The sequence below is a fragment of the Miniopterus schreibersii genome (genome assembly GCF_964146895.1).
Source record: "Miniopterus schreibersii genome assembly, chromosome: 1".
NCBI lineage: Eukaryota > Metazoa > Chordata > Mammalia > Chiroptera > Miniopteridae > Miniopterus > Miniopterus schreibersii.
Genome location: NC_138101.1, coordinates 5,996,788 through 6,020,339, shown reverse-complemented (window position 1 = coordinate 6,020,339; position 23,552 = coordinate 5,996,788). Strand labels below are relative to the sequence as shown.

The following is a 23,552-nucleotide window of genomic DNA, read 5'->3' as shown; positions in this document are numbered from 1 at the left end:
CCTCCCACTGCATTAAGTGAATTTGGCCCTCCAAGCAAGAGGTCTGGTTTGTGACCGTGAGGCCCCAACTGCCTGGGGTCTGACCTTCCCCACTGCCCAATTCATGTTAATTTGCCACCAGGATAGTGTCAGAATATTTCCTTTTCTTTTTTTCGCTTTTTAAAAATTATATTGTTTTTATTGGTGTACTGATATCACTAAAATGCACCCATCTGAGGTGTTCAGTGTGATGAGTTTTGCCAACTGTGCACCCCCATGTAACCACCACCCAAAACAAGGCACACACATTTTCCATGCCCTCTGAAGCTACCTTTCTGGTGGTTTATTTCTCATCATAGTAAAAAGCCAGCAAAACTGTATCTGGTTCTTTTATGTGGACAGGGTCAGTACCTAGCTGTCTTGTTAAACTCCACTCTTGCAAGAAACTTCCAACTCCAGCTATAACCTCAAACAGTGCCTTGTAATTTTCTGTCTAAAACAAAGGAAACTCCATTTCATTTCTTGTCCCTGGGTTTCATCTCCCCAGGCTTTGTTGACCTCGTAAAGGTTTTTATGTGTTTCCTTATATCCTGGTTCCTCCACTTATTTATTGAAGTACCAGTTTTTGAGAATAGACTGTATAATTCCTTTTGTAGCTTGGGCAGAAATCTGCTATATTAGGAACTGGTGGGAGGGCTGGAAGCTCAGGAGATGGTGGTAGGTATAGTGTGTGGGACCTGCTGTAAGATTGTTTGCGTCTCGCTCCCTGTAATATCACACATTATTAGAGTCTGGGACTTAAAATCCATCTGCTTTTCAACATGTGGGATATGTAATGTGCTCCCCATAAGCCTTCCATCCTACTCCAAATTTTTATCAAATTCATCAACCCCAGAGGAAGGAGGAATGTTTGTTAGAAATGCAACAAAGACTTATGAACTGGCTCCCACTATTAATAAGAAGTCGTTTTCCCAAGTCATGAAGGACATGCCAGGTTCTGTTGTTGTAGATATTCGTCAATCTCTATGCCCACGCTAGGTAAAAAGAAAACGTTTTCAGGTATTTCCATGGATTAGGCAGCAGTGACCTCAACGGCATAAACATAAAAGATACCCAACCTGACTCACCTGCAAGGAGACAGGCGCAGCTAAAACATCAAGGACAGAGCCAGAGCACCCCTGCTGCTTTGCCACCACACCACAGTGGCGGTTTCAGACCCTGGTTGCTTCTTGCCTGCATGAAATCAGTAAATGAATTTTTTTCTTTTCAATTTCAAAGCACTCGCTGTTCATTAACTGACCAGATTACAAAAATAACCATGGTAGATACCTTCGTTCATTCTCCTAATAAGCCGGAGAATGATCTGGTGATTGTGTGATTCCTGTGTGATTGTGCAGTGGCTTCCGATTCCCCGTGATGCCCACACTCCAACGTGCTGTTCACGGGGTCCATGGAGTGGTTTACCTCCCCCTGCCTCCTCTGCACACGCCTCCTTGCACACCCACGTGCTCGCTTCTGCCACCTGCAGGCCACGCCCAGGGCAGCTCACCTTCGCTGTTCGCCCAGACCCCCTTGCATTTGCAGCTGTCCCTCCTCTGTCTCGAATTTTGCATCATCATGAATTTGCTTAGATGTCATTTCCTCTGAAACTTTTCCCAAACACTTCTAAATAGCTCAGGTCTCCTCCTCTGCACCCTGCAACCCCTGTCATAGCCTCTCCAGCTTCTGTGTCCCCCAACCCCGGGGGCTTCATTCACATTGAGGACAGTAATAGTGGGACTCCTGAGACCCGTGCAACCTGGCAGCGCTGAGCCTCTGCACCTGAGTCACTGGCTGGCCCTTCTGTCCCCCACCCCAATCCCCACAGACCCCATAGCAAACCTTCAACTTGCAGCCTCAACCATTCCTCTTTTTCAGAGCCTCCCTCCTCTGCCTGTGAGTCCTCAGGTTCTCCTCTGGATTTTCCCATCCTTTTGAACCTACTTACTCCATATAATTGACCCCTTTTGCAGACCCTGTGCTTGGGGAGTTGACAGTGTTTGTTTTTCCAATAGTTCTCAAGTTCAACTTGACCTGGGTCAGGATCGCTGATTTCCACTGGGGCCCTATGTGGCAAGGACAGGCCGCACATTCCCCACGCAGCCCCAGCTCCTCTAAAACTTTTCGGTCTCCCCAAAATGGTAAATCACAAGATGTACAAAGTAAATAACTCATTTAATGCTTTCTAAGGGAATGTATTAATAAATTAATGAATAATTTGGAGCTAAGAAACACTGAATATCTTTAGTTAAGAGACATGCATTCTTAAAATAATAAACAAAAATTAAACCCAAACCACTTTGAAACATAATGAATCTGTGAGCTACTTTGTTGATTTTATACCTTTTCTGTAAACCTGAGAAGAACTGCTAACCAAAAACGTGGAACAAGGGATTACATAAATGCCCATGTGGGTACCTATAACCAACAGACCGTCTTTCTGCCAGGGGGCATCCTCTGGGTTAAGTATTGTAGGTCCTCAGTTTCTTCCCAGAGACACAGAGGGAGTAAAGCCTCCCCGAATCATACAAAAAGCAGATGGGCCATGGGAGGGGGAAGATGGGCACCGTGGATGGGGTGGGATCAGGTCGCATTTCTGAACGTAGAGCGCCGTTCTCCGCTCTCGACCTTGGCCCTGCAGCAACCTTGAGTCTGCAGCCTCCTGGGACAGCCCATAGCCCTCGAGTATCAATCTGCCTGACTGAGTTTTTCTTCATTTACAGAAAAAAATCAACTTTCTCTTTTGAAGCCTCTCATGGCCGAGGGAAATGATTTGTCTCTCGCTCCAGCGTCCGCACTCGGCCAGGTAATTCCAGGTGGCCGAGCTGTCAGTCGTGCGTCTTTGTTTGGTCAAGTTTCAGATCACATTCCGTCCTTAATCTTTCATCATAAATCAGTTCTTCTGGCCTTTTAATCACTCTCGTTGCATGTTCCAAACGGGTTCTGGGGGCCATAAATCAATTAGGAAATGTCTGTAAAGTGCTTTAAAAGATAAAAAGTGTGGGTAAGTGCAGCCCGTTACAGAAACGGGGCCGTGTACGTGGAAGCGAAGCTGCCGTTCTAGGCGCGACCCCCGTGGGCCTGAGAGCGCGTTTCCAATAAATTCCACGGGCGTCGCGCTGAACGGGTTGATTTATTTCCCCCTGTGATATTTCTCTTATTGCTTTGAAGCCAAACCAAATCATATTTCTTGGCGATATTTGTCTGGGTTGAAGGATAAGGGCAGCCTTGTTTTTCCAGCAGGAGATTGCATTTGGACAAGAGAACTTTCTGAAGGCCAACGGAGAAAACAAAGCAACGACCCGCAGGAGGGGACCGCGGTGATGCCGTCGACAGAGACCTTCGGGAAAAGAAGCCAACAAGCCAAAGGAGGTTACCCTTGGATGAAGACCAGGGATAACAAATAGGCCTTGAGCTCAACTGAATTCTGATTAAGTCTGATAAGCTGATAGCAGCTGCCTGTAAAGATGGTTTTGAAAAAAAGGAGGCCACATCCAGGGGGACGTGTCATGATCAACAAGCTGTGTCTCCCCTGAGTGTGGAGGAGGCAGGTAGAGGCACGTTACTCATCTGCCGTTAGGACTGGACAACCTGAAGGTGACTCGCAGGTGATGATCTGACACAAGACAGGTGTTCTCCTCCAAAAGATTCCAGGTTTTGATAAAAACGACCTCACACTGTGCGCCGCATTCCACAGGGGCGTGCGGCCTACCTGCTGACGTGAACTGCATGACCACAATGTGTAGAGATCGGTGATAAGCTCTTAGAGGTGGTGATGAAATACATTCCATTTGTATCATACCTTATGTTTACAGACATTTACCTCTACGCTTTCTTATTTTACACTCATTTTATTTTCAACAGCATGTGTTGCGCCCACTGGGGGCCAGCTAGATAAAACTGGTAAATTAAAAATAAAATATACCCCTGCCTCTTTAGAGTTTACATTCCCATGGAGAACAGGAGGGAAGAAGAGGTATATATGAATCTCAATTTGAAGACGAGAAGACTGATGCTCAAATAACATGTATAACTCATCCATGAAAAGAAAAATGACATATGGAGGAAACAGGGCTTTGGCCAGAGGCTGCCAATATAATTCCTCTCTCTGTTTTGTCCTGGGATACTACTCTGTTTTTCAAGTCAGCCCTGATCCCAGAGCTGGCAGCCTCCTGGTTTCACTGCTCTGGTGATGCTGAGGACCACTTATCTCCTGGACGATCTTCTGCAGCTTCATCAGTTGCCATGAAGGCTTCCCCAGCGATATCCTCAATCCCGCAGGCCCTGATGGCGCCTTCAGAAAACGGTACCCTGGGTCTGGAGTGGAGACGAGGGCTTCACGAGCAAGGTGGAGTCCAGCCAGACTTCAGATGGAAGATAAGGTCCCCGGTGGGGAGGACACGGGAAGGCATCCCAAGCGGAGGGCTGAAAGAGTAAGGAGAAAAATGTCGTGAGCTGCACGTGAAGCAATAAAATCATAAAATAAATAAGCGGCTTCAGGGAGCAACGAGTAGACAGGTCTGGTTCAACCCAAGAAAAAACAAAATATTTATTTGGTGTCTATGTGCCACAGGCACTGAAAAGTTATTTCATTTAATTCTCACAACTATGCAAGCAAGGAAGGCAGACCTCGTCCCTCGTTACAGGTACGGTAAACTAATACCCTTCGCTGTTAACTTGCCCGAGGTCATGGACGAGTCAGTGGCAGAGCCAGGATTCATACCAGGTATTTCCATCTGCACATCCAGAGTTCCCTCTGCGCAAAGCGTTCATGGTAAAGTCTGCAAGGTCCTCGGTGCACCAGAGAGGGGGACTTGTGGAAACAGTGAGAGCAGACATCAAAACTGGGCTGCAGAGGACGACAGGCTCTCTTTGCCGATTGGACACTGTTGTTGTTACCTGTTCTTGCCTGGTATGTGATGTGTTCGGAGAAAGACGGGGGACAACTCTTTATCAACAAATTCAGGCATTCTGTGGTCCACAAAAAGGAATCCCTGACACTTCTTCTTTGAGGAATGCTAAAAACCTCGAACTGGATTCCTCGTAGGTCGTCTGTTTTCTCTGATGCCTTTTCTCTTCCTGCCCCTTGGCCTCCTGCTGAAGATACAGCTGGTTGGCTTCTCAATATGGACCCCCCCGTTCATCCTTCCTACAGAACTTCAACTTCACTCCTTCACTCCTCTGTAAGACCACATGCATCGGAGGCAGCAAGGTGTACCCCAACCTCAGCAGGTGACACTGCCTCACCTAAGCCAGTCATGGTGGTCCCATTCCCCAATATGGACTTGGACGTGAGCATGTGATACAATTGGGTCAACGTGACATGGGAATGAGTCTGCTAGGAAGCTTCCAGAAGAGGGTTCTTCACACTTAAGATGATACAAGGGCCCGGCCGGGCATAGCTCAGCGGTTGAGCATCGACCTAGGATCCAGGCGATCGGGGTTTGATTCCCGGTCGGGGCACATGCCCAGGTTGCGGGCTCGATCAATGACTCTCTCATCATTGATGTTTCTATCTCTCTCCCTCTCCCCCTCTCCTTTCCTCTCTGAAATCAATAAAGATATATTTAAAAAAAAAAAAAATGATACAAGGAAGAAATGGCCTCTACTTCCTCTGGATAACTTTCTATCTGTGATGCCTGGAGCTGTGGCAGCCATGTTGCCAACATGAGGAGACCAGGCTAAGGACAGGCCACCTTTACCAATTTAACGGTGCTGCTCTCGTGTACCCTTGTCTGGCGCGTGACGTGTTGAGAGGAAGGTGGTTCTCTCTGCTGAATCTCTGTGCCTGGCAGAGGGCTGGGTTCCTTTGCCAGGTTTCACAAATAAGAGGCTCTGAAAATGAACTACTGGCCCTGGGGGAATAGGACAGGAGGAAAACAACATTATAAGAAGGGTCACTTTAGTTATTAAATGGGTGTCATATAACGTCCATTGAGAGGAAGGAAAAAATAATGACATTTTAAAAAATTGTTTTGATTGTTGCACTGTCCTTCTCGAATACACCACCGCTCTGAAACTAGACCGTAATGATCAGAGTTTCAATAGCATGAAACTGGGCCCAAAGGAAAGGAGTCGGGACGCAGCAGCAGCTGTTGTTTGCATATTTGTGGATTTTGCGCAGGGCCGGCTCGCCACAGCCCCGGGTGAGATCAGCCTGCTGCCTGGTTTCGTAAATAAAGCATCTTTGAAACACAGCCAACCCCGCTTGTTTACACATTGTCCGTGGCTGCCTTTTTACCAAAATGTCAGAGCTGAGTAATTGCAGCAGAGACTGCATGGCTCACAAAGCTGACAACCTTTTCCTCTGGTCCTTTACAGAAAGTTTGCTCACCCAGGTTTAGAAGGAAGGGAACCAAACCCGCACACTAGGTACACAAAGGAGCACTGGCCACACCACGTAGAAAAACGACCTACGAGAACCCATGTGAATTCTAACCCCCAGTTTACAGCCACAAGCCCATGCAACCTGCAATAACCTCCCCAGGAAGCCAACGTGCTCCCTATAGTCAGACTGGCAGGAAGGGAGGCCGCTATCTGACAACAGGTCCAAGAAGCCAAGTGTGAACTCCTGTAACGATCGGGCCCAAACTGGCTGGACTTGATTAATAACTGACAGCTTTCCTAATTTTTTTTTATTGATTTTAGGGGGAGAAGAAGGGAGAGGGAGAGAGAGAGAGAGAGAGAAACACTGAATTGTTTTTGCACTTACGTATGCATCCATTGGTTATTTCTTGTATGTGCCCTGACCGGGGATCAAATCTGCAACCTTGGAGGATCAGGACAATAATCTAACCAACTGAGCTACCTGCCCGGGCTAGCTTTCCTAATTTTTGTTCCCATTTCCAAACTAGGACCCATCAGAGTTAGTCAAATACACAGCGATAACCAATCACTTAGGATGCCCCACTTCCAGCTGTCCCGCCCACAGCTTCCTCATGCCAACAGCCTCCAATCAGGGCTCACCCACAGCCTGCCCTGTTCCCATGGGAAAGCGTTCCTACTCCTCTGCCCGAGTCTCTGTCAAAACCCAAGTGATGGTGGCTGACTCCTTTGCTATACCAAGTTCAGAAAAAATAGTGCTTTTCTCATTTGATTGATTTCCATTAATTTCCACAGAATTTGGAGTCAAACCTAATCCTGGGCCTGACACTCATTCCTGTTTAAAAAAAAAAAATTAAAGAGGCAGGGTTTCTACTCACAGGAGCTCACGGGCCACATACACATTAAGGGTAAGAGTATTGTCATATTAGAAGTACATGCAAAGGACAGAGGCAGCTCTGAGGAAGGAGCGACAGCTTGGATCAGGTTGAACGTCTAGTGCCTGCCTGGCATTGATTAACTGATAATCATTGTTATCTTTGACCGCTATTAATACAGTCACTAGGAAAATACATTTCCCCTAAATTCACAAATGTCTTCCTTTCCCAGCAAAACCATGAGCCACTCATTCCAAAATACGGAGGAGTCATTTGTTTGGAAATCCAATTTCACCAATGGCTCATTTGTTAAAGTAATATTTTAATGGATCTTGATTCCAACATTCTTTTCTCTAAAATTTCCATTAGTGGCATCATTTGAGTTTGTCCAAAGCATTTTCTAGTTTGCTTCATGAATGTTTAGCAATTTCCACAAATGATACAATTTTGAGTGTTTTGAATGTCTTTCATCTTTTGTGGAACACTTACTTGATTTATGGCATGAAAAACAAAACACTAATTGTACACAATTTTCACTGAGACCTCACTGAGTGCCTTGAGTAATATTATCATAGTTTTATTGCCCATGAGCATTTACATATGTCTTTATGTGAGTCTTAAATATGTTCTTGTTAAAATAGATTTTAAAAGCTACTGTTTGCATTAAAAAAGCAACATATCAATGTGTGTTTGGATTTTTTAGCTTTAATCCAAATGTTATGCCACATATAAGCAAAGCCTACATTGTCAAATCCTTAATATTCCAGATTCTCCTGCTAAATGCAAATGGAAAGTGACCCTAGACAGTGTCAAGGGTTCTGGTTTCCAGTGTGGAGTCTACCCCTCACTGTCTGAGCAAACTCCAGAAAATAGCCTCACGTCTTTGGATCCCTATTTCCTCTCTTATAGGCTATCGCCAAGCTTCATTTCAAGACTAAAAAGCAATCACCAGTGAGCTCCATGGATTTTAAGAAGTACTAGTGGAAAATGACACTTTTCCATATACCCAACTGGATGGCTTCCATTCTGGAGGAAGCCCAAACTCGTGAAATTTCGACAAGTTGCGCTGGAAGAGCATTGGGGTCCAAGTGGAAACCAGGAAGACCCGTCCAGGTGGAGTTCTTTGTTAGCATTGTTTCACAGTCCCGTGTTAGCAGCCTCAGCAAGGACCAGGGTGATTAAAAAGGTCAGTGAGAGGAAGGCCTTGACTGAGTCACTCATAGGGCAAGGGCTGAGCTAAATTCTTGGGGTAAGTAGGACACAGCCCCTCCAGATGTCCACAGCGCAGGAGGAGATGAATAGTTTGTAACTGAATACAGACCAGTCACTGGACCTTGGTCTCAGTGCATGACCCATGTGGGAAAGAAACGGAGTGTTCTGGTCACCCTGAGTAGTCACCGGCAGTATGTCCACAATCACACCCTCTGAATTCAACTCCCCACTCTGCCACTTACTAATTCTGTCATCTTGAGCATTCATTACCTAGATGCCCTGTGCCTTGGGTTGTTTCTTGTCTGTAAAGCAGGGACAATAGTCATACCTGCCTTGTGCAGTTCCCTAAGGACCTCATACGGTGTCTGGCAAATTGTAAGCGCTCTTTAGTTCTTGGAAAGTCTTAGTTCCCGTTTTATTGAGCATCTTCTATATGTGCACATGCATGATCTCATTTAATCCTCACTGACGCAGGTCCTATTATTCCCACTTTATTCATAAAGTGAGGCTTAAACAGCGTTGGTGAGACCATGGACTCAAACTGGTCAGTCTGACTCTAGTGTTAGCACTAAAATGTGTCATATTTGGGGTGATGAAGATAGCGTGTACCCCTGCTCTAACCACAACAGGTTGCTCCTTCACAGTAGGATCCCCAGAAACATACATCTTAAAATGCAGTCATTAGAAAACTATGATTTCAAGATACAAGGGATGCAAATGTTTTCATTTCCCACAAGAGGGCCAACAAAGCACTGTAAGGTTCCTCTAATAATATACAACCATCTAAATTAATAACAATGAAACCAAACAAGCTGCGTCTGTATTTGACGGTGTGAGTCACAGCCTGGAGAGCACAGCCGCAGAGAGCCCGAGGATGCCCAGTAACCAATCATCCTTCCAGAAGGCGGCCTCCGGAGCACCAAGCCCCGCCCCCCAGGCCAATTTCCATTTCCAAAGGCTAAAACTTAATACCCCTTAATGGTTCATTACAAGGTAGAAATCCTGGCTTTTGGTCGTGGAAAGGAAAGAGAGAGGAGGGATGAAAGGAGGAAGGGAGGGAGGAATGGAAGCGGGAGGGGGGAGGAAGAGCTATGGAATCTGCATCAGCCCCCAGCAAGAAATAAAGGATAGTCTCCGATTTTTTTTTTTTTAATCTTTTCCTCTCAAGGTCTAGGGTACAGTCCTGACCATGTTTGTCTTTTCTTCTCACTGGAGCTTATAAATTCTCTGAGGCCACGGTCACCCCAAAAGGCGAAGCCCCATCTGGCTTTATCTTAAGAGCCCATCACTCGCACTGCTCCAGCCAACGAGCGATTCATCATTTAGTCCCGAGCGGAGACTCCTTAGCCACTGCCCGCGGGACCTGAGACTATGCACAGGGCAAGGCCGACGCCAGTCAAGCTCTCCCGCTTTCAGCCAGATGCAGCTTGTATGTAGCTGGACAAGTGACCTGAGCTCCCGTGACTGCAACAGCCCGCCTCTGAGCCAGTGTGTGACCTGGGCCGCTCTATTGTGGGGTCCACATGGCTCACGGCCCCTCTTCCAGGACAGCACAGCCGCATGTCCGCCGGCGTATTCTGAACCTGTGCTCTGCTGAGCGCCTGCCCCTCCCAGGCCCCCGATTCCCGTAGGGAGCGTGTCTGTCTTTTTTGTAAAATACAGATTAGCTCCGCCCGCAGTAGGTCGAGTCCCTTCATGTTAGTAGCTGCCGGCACTGGACTCCACCCCAAGTCTTGGTGATTCTAAAAGATCCCGTGCACCACCTCTGTCGTCGGTTTCTTTTATTTCTCATAATCTGCTCATTTGTATGGAGATTCTGAGACCATAATTCCCATCCTTGTTTCGAGCTGTCCTTTCCAGTAAGTCCCCGGGCACATTCTGCGCCTCCATCCTTGTCTCCGAGTCATACTTAGAGCAATGGCTTTCCTGAGTGTTTCGCCCGTCTCACATGTATTAGTTTCCTAGGGCGGCCTGCATACAGTTCCACAAACCCAGTGCCTTAAATGGTGGAACTGCACCGTCCCACGGTTCTAGAAATATCACCTCCGGCTGTTCCCAAGGTTGGTTCCTCCCACAGGCTCTGAAGGACAGCCTGTCCCCGGCCTCTCTCCGGCTCCTGGGGGTCGCCGGCAGTCCTCGGTGTCCCTTGGGCCGTGAAGGCAGCTCGCCGGCCTCTGCCTCCCACTTCACGTGGCCACCACTTCCCTCTGTGTCTTCTTGTCGCCTTCTTATAAGGACACCAGTCATTGGATTTAGGGCTACCCCAAATCAGTATGGCCTCATCTTCACTAATACATCCACAAAGATCCAGTTTCCAAATAAAGTCACATTCACAGGCACCGGAGTTGACGGCAACATACGTCTCTGAGGAGGCTCAACTCAACCCACAGTCCCGTTCGCATTCAGTTTGGATCCCTGCATTCCGGTCAGCGGGGCTGCGGGACAAATCGCCTGTTCTGTCTTCGGGATGGAGCCAGCCCAAGACGCCATCGTCATCTCCTCCCTAGCCCGGGACGCCAATCCCACCATCCAGCCCCGTCTGTACAGCCTGCCTTGCCCTTCTCATTGTGACACCCCATCCTAAGATCCACGTTTGTATCTGAGGAAATGATGAAACCCGCCTGTGCTCTCGTGTTCCCTTCTGGAGACCTTTCCCTGACTGTGCTTTTCTTCTACACCTGAGTATAACAGGTGCAGCAGGCCCTTGGTCACATCCCAAGTACAACCATCAGGAGGACAGACATGTTCCACGGGGCCAGGTAGACAGGCCTGGCTAGAGACGAATCCTGGCTCTGCCATTCACCACTGTGAGACCGTAAACAAGATACTGAACAAAAGGTTATGAATAGCACTAGTCATAGGATTATCATAAGCATTAAAATAATTACATAAGATGTTTAGCTTGATATCTGTTATGGACTGAATTGTCTCCCTCCAAAATTCATGTTTTGAAGTCCTAACCCCCAATACCTCAGAATGTGACTGTATTTGAAGATGGGGCCTTTAAAGGGGTGATTAAGTTAAAACAAGGCTGTTAGGGTGGGTCCCAATCCAATCTGACGGGTGTTCTTCCTTATACAGGGAATTTGGAGGCACAGAGGGACCCCAAGGACACATGAACACACTGAACAGGACACATGGGGACACAGCGAGAAGACGGGCATCTGCAAACCAGGACCAAACCTGTCTGCACCAGGCTCCAGAACAGTAAGAAAATAAATGTCTGTTGTTTAAACCACTAAGACTATGATATTTTAGATTTTTTTCCTTCCAGCTTTATTGAGGTAAGACTAGCAAATAAAAATCATGTGTATATGAAGTGTGCAATGCAATATTTTGATGTATGTATACATTGTGAAAGGATCCTCACAATCAAGTTAATTAACATATGCATCACCCCACAGAGTTACCATTTTTTGTGGGTGTGGTGAGAATATTCAAGATCCACTCTCTTAGCAAGTTTCATGTATACAATACAGTATTATTAACTATAGTCCCTGGACTATACATTAAACGTCTCTAGAATCCTCTCATTCTGCGTAACTGAAACTTTGCATCCTTTGATCAGCACCTCCCGTCTCCCCTGCCTCCCAGCCCCTGGCTGCCACCATTCCACTCCCCACTTCTATAATTTGACTTATTTAGATTCCACAAGTCAGTGAGATCATGCAGGATTTGTCTTTCTGTGTCTGGCTTATTTCGCTCGGCATAATGTCCTCCAGGTTCATCCGTACTGTCACTAGTGGTGAGATTGTCTTCTTTTTCAGGGCTGAATAATATTCCATTTCTCTTTGCCCATTCATCCTTCAACAGACTGATTGTTTCCATGTCTTGGCTATTGCAAATAATGCTGCGATGAATATGGAGCTGCAGATATCTCCTCAGTATGCTGATTTCATTTCCTTTGGATATGCACAATTAGAAGGGACATTATATGGTTTTTAATTTCTTGACAAACCCCCATACTGTCCTGCATAGTGGTGGCACCAATTTTCATTCCCACCAGCAGTGTACAAGGATCCAGTTTCTCCACATCTTCGCCAGCATTTATTATCTTCTCTTTGATAATGGCCATTGGAACGAGTGTGAGGTGAGATCTCATGGTGGTTGTCATTTGCATTTCCTTGATGAGTAGTGATGTTGGCCACCTTTTCATATACATGGTGGCCATTCCTATGTTTTCTTTGGAGAAACAGCTATTCAGATCCTTCTTCCATTATGTGTTTATTTTTTTCTTCTTGCATTTTTTAATCAGATTATGAGGGGTGGTGTATTTTTTGCTATTGAGGTTTTTTTTAAATTAAGCCCTTATCAGATGTGCTTGCCTTCCTCCCCCATTATCAAAATCCAGATGTATTTCAAAGCTTGGCTGAAATTCTACCTTGTGGGCGACAGCTTCCACTGGGAGTCATCTGCCCCTTCTCCACCGCATCCCAGAGACCTGAGACAGAGTCTGGATCCCCCTCAATTTGCCTTCTCCGTGTTGCTGAGCACAGGGCCCCCCGAGACCCATACTTCCCAGAATGAAGCCAAGTAAACTTAAGCTGCAGCCTGGAGTAGAGCTGAGGAAATGCTAAGACACTGTCCACTTATTTGAAACTTTGGCAAAACGCAAAGCAAGAAGCCCTTCCAACTTGCATTCCAAATCCCACTGCGTTGATAGGAATAGAACTCCCCCAAGAAACGCGCATCCCTCAGGCACAGTGAGGAAAAACCCTCCGCCGGCAGCACCTCGGATCCTCAGCCTCTCCTGAGTGAAGAGAAACGAAGGGGTTCCAGAAGGGAACAGAGAGGGGGCCGCAGCCCCAATCATCTCTGTAGGGCTGAAGACGCAAGGTTGAAATGGCTTTGAGCAGTAATTCAAAGGAAAAACTGAAGAAACTCTAAGTGCCCAGCCAGCGTGGCTCAGCGGCTGAGCGTCACCCTATGAACCTGGAGGTCACAGTTCAAATCCCGGTCAGGGCACATGCCCGAGTTGCAGGCTCCATCCCCAGCAGGGGCCGTGCAGGAAGCAGCCGATCAGTGACTTTCTCACTGATGTTTCTCTCTCTCTCCCTTCCTCTCTCTGAAATCAATAAAAACATATTTTTAAAAGAATGAAACTCTAAGTGTTCCCAGAGACAAGCTGCAAAAGTCTAAAGTTCAGTGTGCCCTGCCCACCACAAACAGAGGCACCGGGGACCCAACCGTGAGGCAGGGGCATGTGTCACGGACAAGAGACAAACCCCATAACCACGTGGCCTGCACTCAGCCCCATTGTGACTTCACCTTTCTGGGCCTCAATTTCCCCTTATCTAAAAGCAGAGTCATATAAATGAGCATTAACCGAGTTCTCACCGCGGGCTGGGCACTGTGCCCTGCACCATGCACCAGGATTCCACGGGTTAACATGCACAAAGCTCTCAGTTCAGATTCCAGCATTTACAGGGGAAGCATTTACAGCACTGAATGGCCGTGGTGGTTAAGAAAGACGTCATCCCTGTAGCCTATGGTCAGATGGATTAACAGATTTGCTCTTTATTGGAAAGTTCAAGCTCCAGCTTTCTTCCCCACCAGCTGCGTGACCTTGGCTCAGCTTCTGAAGCATCCCGGCCTTCGCCGCTCTGATCTTCCAAACATGCGTAACAATCTCTATCCCCCAAGGTCACTGGGAGCCCCAAGTGGCATCTTGGAGGTGAAAGGCCGTGAGTCTCGTGGCACTACGTGCGTGGATGAGATTATTCTGATTGCTGCCCCCACCGCTGGGTTATTTTCTGCCTCCCCCCTTCCCACAGTCATGTGTAAGGGGAGGGAAGACATACACCCAGCCTCCCCAGGGTAAGCCGTTGTTCCACGCTTTGTAATCCCAGGGCTCTAAGTCTTGTAAACTGCAAATTCAGAGGACACCAATACGTCACACACTAGAAAGCTCAACAGAGCAGTAGGTGGGCCCAGTTCCTTGTCTGTCTGCCCCTTCCAGTCATTGTCACACCATTTTGGCTGCAAGGAGGGCCAGCCTAGTTAGAAGGCAGTTGCAGTGACAATGAGTGACATGGTAGGCTTTTCCAAACAATGGTGGGGCAGGGGTGGGGTGAGTAGAGAGAGAACTGTTGGTTTTGGAGACACACAGAAATGCACACTCTGGCCCCTGCATCACTGTCACCTCCCATGAAAACATTCTTGACCATGCTGTTTAAAATATCCCATGTCTTGCCCATCAGGCATGGCTCCGCGGTTGAGCCTTGAACTATGATCCAGGAGATTACGGGTTCGATTCCCCGTCAGAGCACATGCCCAGGTTTCGGGCTCGATCCCCAGTGGGGGGTGTGCAGGAGGCAGCCGATCAATGACTCTCTCATCATTGATGTTTCTATCTCTCCTTCTCCCTTCTTCCCTCTAAAATAAAAACACATTTTTTAAATGTTTTTTTTAGTTAAAAATAAAAAATATCCCATCTTTTCCCATTACTCTCTGTCTCTTTATTAAATGAAATATAATGATTGTGCCTCTTTTAGGATGACCATGAGAATTCAATGCATCCTACACGTAATTGTTTATACAAGTGCGGCTCACAGGAGGTACCTAATAAATGCTGGCTTTCATCGATTTCATTACTATTACTATTTTTATCTAATCGCTATTTCATTGTAGGGTGTGCGATATTCTGAAGGCATTATCTTGGTGAGCTGCTTATTTACAAAACTGACAATGCTGGTATCAGCGTCGTCAAGGAGAGGCCTGCGCCGTCCCCCACTGAGGGCTCAGCAAACATCCGCTGGTCGGCCGAATGAATGCCTTCAGCATGGATGAGTGGAAAGGCATCCGCCACACTCAGACTCATCTCATATCCCAGCCCCACCTCAGGACCGAGTTTCTTATGTAAATACGAGGCAGGAAGAAATAGCGACACAGGAAGGTGGGTGATGTGTCCACACGGGAACGTGGGTGAGCAGTGGGCTGGCTCTATGCCAAGCCCACCGATGGGCTGGTTCCCTCCCGGCTCATCCCACAAACGTCTGCTCAGCTCCTGCTCTGGACCGTGCACTGGGCCCCCCAGCCCCACCCATAGGGGGGCTGCCTTCAATCCTGGACTGCATCCCACTTCATAACATCAGCATGCCCATAAAAGAGCAAGGCTCACAGCGAGGGGCAGGCGGGGGACCAGCATCCCCCCACCCCACCCCCAGAGCAGATCTGGAGCACGGACGCGTCCTGTGACACCTGATTTCCTCACAGATGACCGTCAGAGCCAGAATGAAGTCGCCCCCAGGACAAGGCCATCTGGGTTCAGTCTCGCCGGCCTGCAAGCCCAGCCTTGGCTTTGTTCCGGCAGCGGGGGGGGGGGGGGGGGCCCTGAGAAGCATCCCCGCGACCAGGACTCGCCGTCCAGGACTTACGGGCGTTTCCTGATCAGTCATCGCGCTTCGCCCAAGCCTCACGCTGCCCCGGCGTGTTTCACGCTGCATTCCCCGCAGGCAGCCGCTGTGGTGTGTAGCGGGGGGACCCAGTGGGCTCCTGTCCCCACTGCGGCAGCGAGCAAAACAAACTTAGATTTGAAGGATTTTTTCCCTTTGCTATCCAAGAGTTTTCATTTTGTTCAAAAACTGTCTCCCCCGCTTTTCTCTCTTTCCCTGCATGGCTCCAAGACAACCGAGGCACCTAAAGCAACTCTATCCAGCTCTGTCTCTAGGTTACTACCCTGCTCAGCCCGCCCCACCCAGCAGCAGACACACACACACACACACAATTAGCCAAGAGAACACTGTGACCTTGGGCCGGTCTCACCCCTCTCAGCCCCCTCTCATCACCTATGAATGAGCGGGATGGACGAGCGCACCCCTTTCTGTAGTGAAATTCCACAGCTCTCATTTCCCATGACTCTGGGGTAAACATCATAAATTGAGACGGAAGAAGACATGTCTAGAAATGATTCACTACAACATTCACGCATTTCAGTGCCCCTGCACTTTTGCCACAGCTCCAGAGCACGTATCCCGTTATCGACTCGACTCTCTTTCTCTAAGTTGACTTTTTTACTTAAATGCCTGCATGTCAAAGGGGCACCTCATCACAACCATAGACAGAAAACCATCATCATTTGCCACAAATAGAATTATAACAAAAGGAAAGTAAAATCAGCTAAGAAAATTCCAGCTTGCAACCAAGGAGGCTCTCTCCTTGCCCTACTCAGCCTCGAAAGGGCCACAACTCTCTCCCAAGGAGTGTTGATGTTATTTAATACAGAGGGTGGCCTGGCCGGTGTGGCTCAGTGGTTGGGAGTTGACCCTTGAATCTGGAGGTCAAGGTTTGATTGCCGGTCAGGGCACATGCCCCGGCTGCAGGATCAATCCCCAGTAGGGGGCGTGCAGGAGGCGGCCGATCTGTGATTCTCTCTCACTGTTGATGTTTCTCTCTCTCCCTCTCCCTTCCTCTCTCTGAAATCAATAAAACCCTATTTAAAATAATAATAGTAATACAGAGGTTAGATGCCACCCAAGACCACTGCCCAGAACTTCACTTTGGTAAAGAGTCTTCACTGCTGTGCCCTGTGCACTATCGCAGCTAGTCATCCGGAGCTCCGAAGTGTTCGTTTCTGCATCTCCCCGTCACCTCCACCCGCAGGCACTGCCAGAAAGCTGGGGAGAGGAAAGCAGACACACACGTCCATGGGCCGCGCCCAGAGGCTCCAAAGGAGCTCTGCACACGGCGCAGGGCCTTCCGGGCGCTTACCCAAGGCCACGGCTCCAGGAACCTTCGGCCTCGGGCATGTTCAGTATCGCTGCCTCCTCTAAAGGGATCGCTGCCCGCGAGCAGCAAAGACCAGCTTCCACTGAGCACTTAGGGGGTTCCTAAGGTGGCTTCCCTTTCTCTCTCTCCTGTCTTCACGGGCACCGGGGCTGGGGCAGGTGGTGTACACGTGAGCCACAGCAGGCCCTGGGGGATGGGGGGGGGGGGGCACGGACATGCCTTCCATGTATTTACCATGCTGTAGAGAGAATATTGAAAGGTTTCAGCTTTGGATGCAGCCTGGCTTCCGATTCCAGTTCTGTCCTTTTGCAGCAACATAAACTTGGCCGAGCCGCTCATCCCTATGACCTTTCCTCTCCTTGGCCCAAGGGCTCAAATGTGTTGTGAAGATGTAAAAGTGACGGCAGGTACAGCGCCAGCCAGGCTCACAGGATAGCCCCCAACACCCATTCTAGTCCCCATTTAGCTTCTTTTTTTTTTACTTTGGCACCATTCGTAGAGTTCCAGAGTCCGCCCTCTTTTTATTTGTTTGTCCGATTGTTTGCTTTGCCTTACCAAACCCGAGTCTCCTCTGCAAAGCGAGAGAGGGAGAGAGGGCTGTGAATTTTCATCATTTAAGGGCTTTTTCTATGACTCGATTATGGAAAGTGGTTCGTGGGAGTGAGTGGAATGACAAGAAGGGGGCAGAGAGGAGACGGGAAAAAGACTTCACAACATCAAGCCCAATGACCAGCCCTTTTGGAATAATCATTAAGCAGCCTGCTGGAAGCTTCGAGTCCCCCCCCCCCGAAATTTGGGGGATGAAAGAGGAACGGCATGAATCTAGAAAATGCGGTGCGTTTTGTGCATAGACTCGAATTAGAGAATTCTCGGACGGTTTTGCAGATTCGGTTGGGGAGGTGGGGGGAAGACACAAAGAAAAGCGGGGAAACACTGCCCCCTGCTGCCTGGATGACAAGTAGCAGCGAAGATGTGAAAAATATCCATGGTCAAAACACACCCGCTCAAACCCCGAAGGACTCACTATGTGTATAAGCTTTAATTTGGTGAAATGCATTTTCCACCTGAAGTTACTGTCGCAGGTTGTAAAAACGATCAGAGAACAGAGGCTTGCTCTCCAGTGATTATTTTTCACTGGGCAATGTGTTATCTATTTGAGCAGGAAATACATGAACATAAGCTTAAAATCAAAATGATGTAAAAGATGTAAATTGAAAAATATATCATCCCTTCTTTCTGCCTTTCTTACCCAGACACTGTTATCAGATTTTTATGGAAATACAGCGAATATGACTATGTAACACCCCCCCCCCCCTTCTTTTTCATACGATAGTTAGCTACTCAACCCTGCTAGGCACACTGCGTCACTTAGCACCATGTCCCAGAGATCTTTCCAGTTCGGGACACAGTAAGCTTTCTTGGTCTTTCTTCACGAAATATTTTAGTTGCGGAGAGAGTGCATCACCAGTTGGGGAACCATATACGCTGATTAAATCATTTCAAGATGTGAACGACTTAAAATGTTTAATGTAGACATAACCTTCTTTGGCCCGCATTGCCCACAAACACTGTCCCTGTCTGCTTGCAGTAAGCGTGTCTCCTGCCTGCATTTCCATCCTGGTGCTCTCGCTGATGAAAATCTCTCGTCTAGACAGCCGCTGTGTTCCCGGCCAGAACAGAGCTCTGTCGTCACTGAACTTTAGAAGCCGGTGCTCAGAATTAAAAGGGCTTAATGCCACCCAGATTTCCATTAAAACAGCCAGGGCGATGGAAAAAGCCTTTTGCCGCAGCTGAAATGTTCTTGTAAAGGGCAGATTGGGAAATACAAACTCCGCTGCCTTTTGTTTTTCTGGTTGGATACCCCAGCCACTGGCACTGCCTGAAAATGGCAGGGCTGCCAGCTCTCGATGGAAGTCAGGTTTGGCTTATGTTATTTAAAAGAGTTTGAAAAAAGGCATCTTCCAGTGTGGACAGCAAGCCAGCCAGTGAGACTGCCAAGGTCAAAGAAAAATCCAATTATCCATACTGAACGCTGACTGTACAATTAAATTATGCCATTTAGGAAAACATTTGATCTGCAACTGACTTTTCCAGAAAATTCGCCCTCGAGTTCAGCCATTCGTTAGCATCCAGCTGACTGATGTCCTTCTGTCATTCAGCACCTGCAATATGTCTGTAATGAACACATCAGTGCCCGCCCACATCCCCTTGGCTCACCCTAGAGTGACCCACAGTTTCATAGGAGTTCCCACGCATGCAGATACCTTACCATCAGGAACCTGCTTCTCCCCACCTGAGGACTTTTTCTGGCTCCAAAAGTATGCCCTGGACAGCTCAGGCGCTCAGAGCAGGACAGAAGTGTCAAAAAGTTAAGGTCCCCAAGAGCAACCCTTAACCAATGAGAGAAGGGAATTGGTAGATCAATATCCATCCCTGTTGCCTCTTGCTGGGGCAACGCTGAAGTGTGTGGCACCCAGACTCTCAGAAGGACACCAGTGCGACTGAGCCCCAGGTGCTTCCAGTAGCAGCCCACTCGTTCCCCCATTCCTGGTTGGCTTTTTTCCATTCTCTCCTCTCTTGGCTTCTCCCAGGATCACCGTCTCTGACAGTCTGGGCCCATTTCAGGGACAGAAATCACACAGTAATTTAAACAAAAGAAATCGGATGCAGAGAATCATTAACTATGATAAAGATAACTGTGAGATACAAGGAGACTCTGTAAGGCACCCTGTGACTCGGGGTGAGTACCCAAGCAAGGACACACTTGGGAGGGATCCGGATCTCTGGAGGAGACGTGGCTCTACCCACTGAATATCAGAGAAGTCTGCTGCTCTGGCCAGGCTGGAGCTGGCCTGCAGGTGCTGCAAATGCAAGACCACCCTCCTCCAGGGTGCTTGGGAGACAGCAACCCGCAACTTGTCCCCCCAGCGCCCTCTCCTGGGAAAGCTGAGCACTGCGCTCCCATTGAAGGGGAAAGGCTTTGAGGAATCCCTTCATCACAGAGCCCAGAATGAAGGGAGCGTCAGAGCAGAGAGGCAGTAAATCGAAAAGAAATACTCCTCCCATGTAAAGTACGTACCCCCAAATCCTGGTCTCGGGGTCCACTTCTGAAGAACCCAAATCAAGCGAGTGTCTCTCAGACCTGATTTCCATCTTGGCTCTGGGTGACTGTATCTCTCATCTATAAAATAGAGGTAATAATAAACAGTACCCGCCGCCTCTCAGGGTGTTGAGAGAAAGGAAAAATAGACCATTTGCAAAGCGTCTGGTATAAAATAAGTACTCAAATATGTCATTATCTGTCTTCTTCCCTTTCAAACCAACCTGCAGCCTCAAGGTTCTTTTTCAGTGTCAGCGTGCTCTGAGCTGCTCAGCCCGACACAGTCTGTTCTTGAACGTGGCTTAGGGCAGCGTTGGTGGGGAAAGGGGTGTGGAGAGTTAGAAAGATAAAGCTGAAGAAGTGTCTCTCTGCAGAGAAATGTTCAAGTGGAGGGTTTCTCCGGCAACATGATACGCCAAATTTTGTTGGCACTTAAATAAATGAGCTTTAAAGGGCTGTAATAATAGCTACCGTGTATTGAGATCCCACCATATGCCAGGAGTTTAGAGTCAAAATCTTGCTTAACTCTCACAAGTCTTTAACAAAAATGCCATTTTTAATCTCAGTTTTGGAAATAATAAAACAGAGATTCAGAAAGATGAAGTAATTCACCTAAAGTTAGAGCCAGGCTTTGGTTATTTTTATTTTTATTTTTTTCTTATTTTAAAGAGAGAAGAAGAGAGACGGATAGAGAGATAGAAACATCAATCAGATGTCTCCTACATACCCCCTACTGGGGATCAAGCCCATGACCTGGGCATGTGCCCTGACAGGGAATTGAACAGGTGGCCTCTTGGTTCATGAGTCACACTGGCCGGGCTAGCGTCAGGATTTGAACCTGAGTCTATTTGACTATTACGGTGGATGGAACCCTGATTCAGAGCAAGGAGTCAGGAGATTGTGGTCTGTGCTTAATCCCTAAATCCCTGTGTAATCTAGGAGGTAGTTCTTCCTTTCCCAAGGGAATGATTCCTTCCCCTGTAAAATGAGAGAACTGAGTTAGAACCGTAGTTCTCATGGGGATAGAACCACCCCCAAGGATATTTTGGAAATTTGTGGGAATAATTGGCACTGTGATAGAAGGACACTCCCTGGTCATTCATGGTTGAGGTCCAAGAACAACTGACAACCTTTGGGATGCTTAGGGCAGCCTTGTCCAATGAGGAGTGTGATTCAGGCCACATATATCCCACAGAACATTCTGTAGTTGAAACATCTGTCTGAACCTAGACCCCAACTCCATTCTACACATAAAAATAGATCATTCTGCCCAGCTGGGCATGGCTCAGCAGTTGAGCATTGACCTAGGATCCAGAGATCATGGTTCGATTCCCAGGCAGGGCACATGCTTGGGTTGCGGCTCCATCCCCAGTTGGGGGTGTGCAGGAGGCAGCCAATCAATAATGACTCTCTCATCATTGATGTTTCTCTCTCTCTCTCTCCCTTTGTCTCTCTCTGAAATCAATAAAGATATATTTTTTAAAAAAAATAGATCATTCTTGCACAGTTTTAATATACAATGAGTTTTCCAAAGCCAATTCAGGGAAGATTGTACTTTTATTAGAAATGTTATCAAGAGTTGGTCATCTTTTGGAAAATCATATCCCAACAACTATGCAACTCATGATAGGAGTTAGCAGATCATCAAACCTCCTCTCCACTATGCATTTGTACTGATCAAATGTATAGTTACAAGTATGTGTATTTCATTGAGCCTTCTAATGGAGTAGTCCCCAAACACTTGAAGAACTCATTTTCTTACTATGAATTACTTTCTTTTTATTTTTCCTCTGTAGAATAGTTAGGGTACCATATTGATTAAAAAGAAAATAAATGGCGAGTCAGTGTGGCTCAGTGGTTGAGCGTCAACCTATGAACCAGGAAATCACAGTTCTATTCCAGGTCAGGGCACATGCCCGGGTTTCGGGCTCAATCCCCAGTAGGGGGCGTGCTGGAGGCAGCCAGCCCATCAATGACTCTCTCTCATCATTGATGTTTCTATCTATCTCTCCCTCCCTTCCTCTCTGTGACATCAATAAAAACATATTTTCAAAAAAGAAGAAGAAAATACATGTGTAGACAGGTTTATTATCTGTGAACTTCAAGATATTTAAAGAGGCATTGCAAAATACTTGTTTTCAAAGGGATGCTGGGCATAGGGAGAGAAGTACCATTCTTGCTGTTCACTGAAAGATGACAGCCCTATCCCAAGCCAAGAACCAAGATGTACAATATGCAAACATTTTCACCTACTCAAAAGTGACTTATTAGTTACTGATCCTAATTCAGGTACTGCTGTGGGCTCTGGGTACACCAGATATTGAGAAGGCCTGAGCCCCTGACTTCATGGAGCTTTCATTGGAAAAACAAAGGCCCTGGTCTACTGAAGTTAAATATTCATCTAACCTTGACCCAGTAATTCCACTACTGGGTGTGTTCATATGTCCACCCAAAGACATTACAAGAATGTTGATAGCAGCTTTCTTTATTTATAGTATACAAAAACCGCTAACAATCCAAAAGTCTGCAAAGAGGAGAGGGGATAAATAAATTGCAGTGTATTCAAAAAATGGCTTAAAAAAAGTACAAACAAATACAGCAACAGGGATGAATTTCACAGATACTATGTTGAACAAAGAAACAGGACACAAAAGTGAAATTACTATATGATGCCATTTACATGAAGCTAAAGAACAAAGTTAATCAGCAATGATATGTACCAGAACAGTAGTTGTCTCTTGGTGTGGAGGTTATTGACTATGAAAGCACACCAAGGAAGCTTCCAGAAAGGTGAGAAAATTCCGTATCTTAATCTCACTGATGGCTATACCGGTGTATTTAAATTACCCAAATGTAATTAAGAGTTCATCAAGAGGAACACAATATTAGGGCACTTTGGCAAACCTTAAAGTACTTAATTATACCTCGGTTGTTGGTATTTTTTTTTTTTTTAAAGAACTCTATTTGAACACCCCAGTTTAAAAAATTAGTAATTGCAAACCACAGACTTCTGGAATCAGACAAGTCTGGGTTCAAAACTCAATTCTACCACTTCCTACTTTGCAAGACCTTGAGAAATTTACTGAGCCTGTCTGAGCCTCCATTTCCTCATTTATAAAATGAGAATGATTGGAGAATTCTAAGATGGCAGTGGATTGAGTGGAAGCTACACTGATACTCTCCCAGGTCCAAACTGGAATTGCAACTAAAATATAGAAAAAACATCCTGAATAATACACTGAAGGCTGGCTGGAGAGCACCCTCAGAAACAAGGATGTAAAGTGGAGGCCCCATAG

At 47.0% G+C, this 23,552-nt stretch overlaps 1 long non-coding RNA gene across 1 annotated transcript; it reads right to left on the bottom strand.

Moving 5' to 3' along the window:
* Positions 1-2,181: 2,181 nt before the first annotated feature.
* LOC308555224 lies at positions 2,182-20,553 on the bottom strand. The gene is made up of 3 exons (XR_013998524.1): positions 20,481-20,553; positions 20,236-20,337; positions 2,182-4,443 (listed from the first exon to the last, which is right to left on the bottom strand). It is a non-coding gene; the product is annotated as an uncharacterized lncRNA (long non-coding RNA).
* Between the last annotated feature and the right edge of the window lie 2,999 nt (positions 20,554-23,552).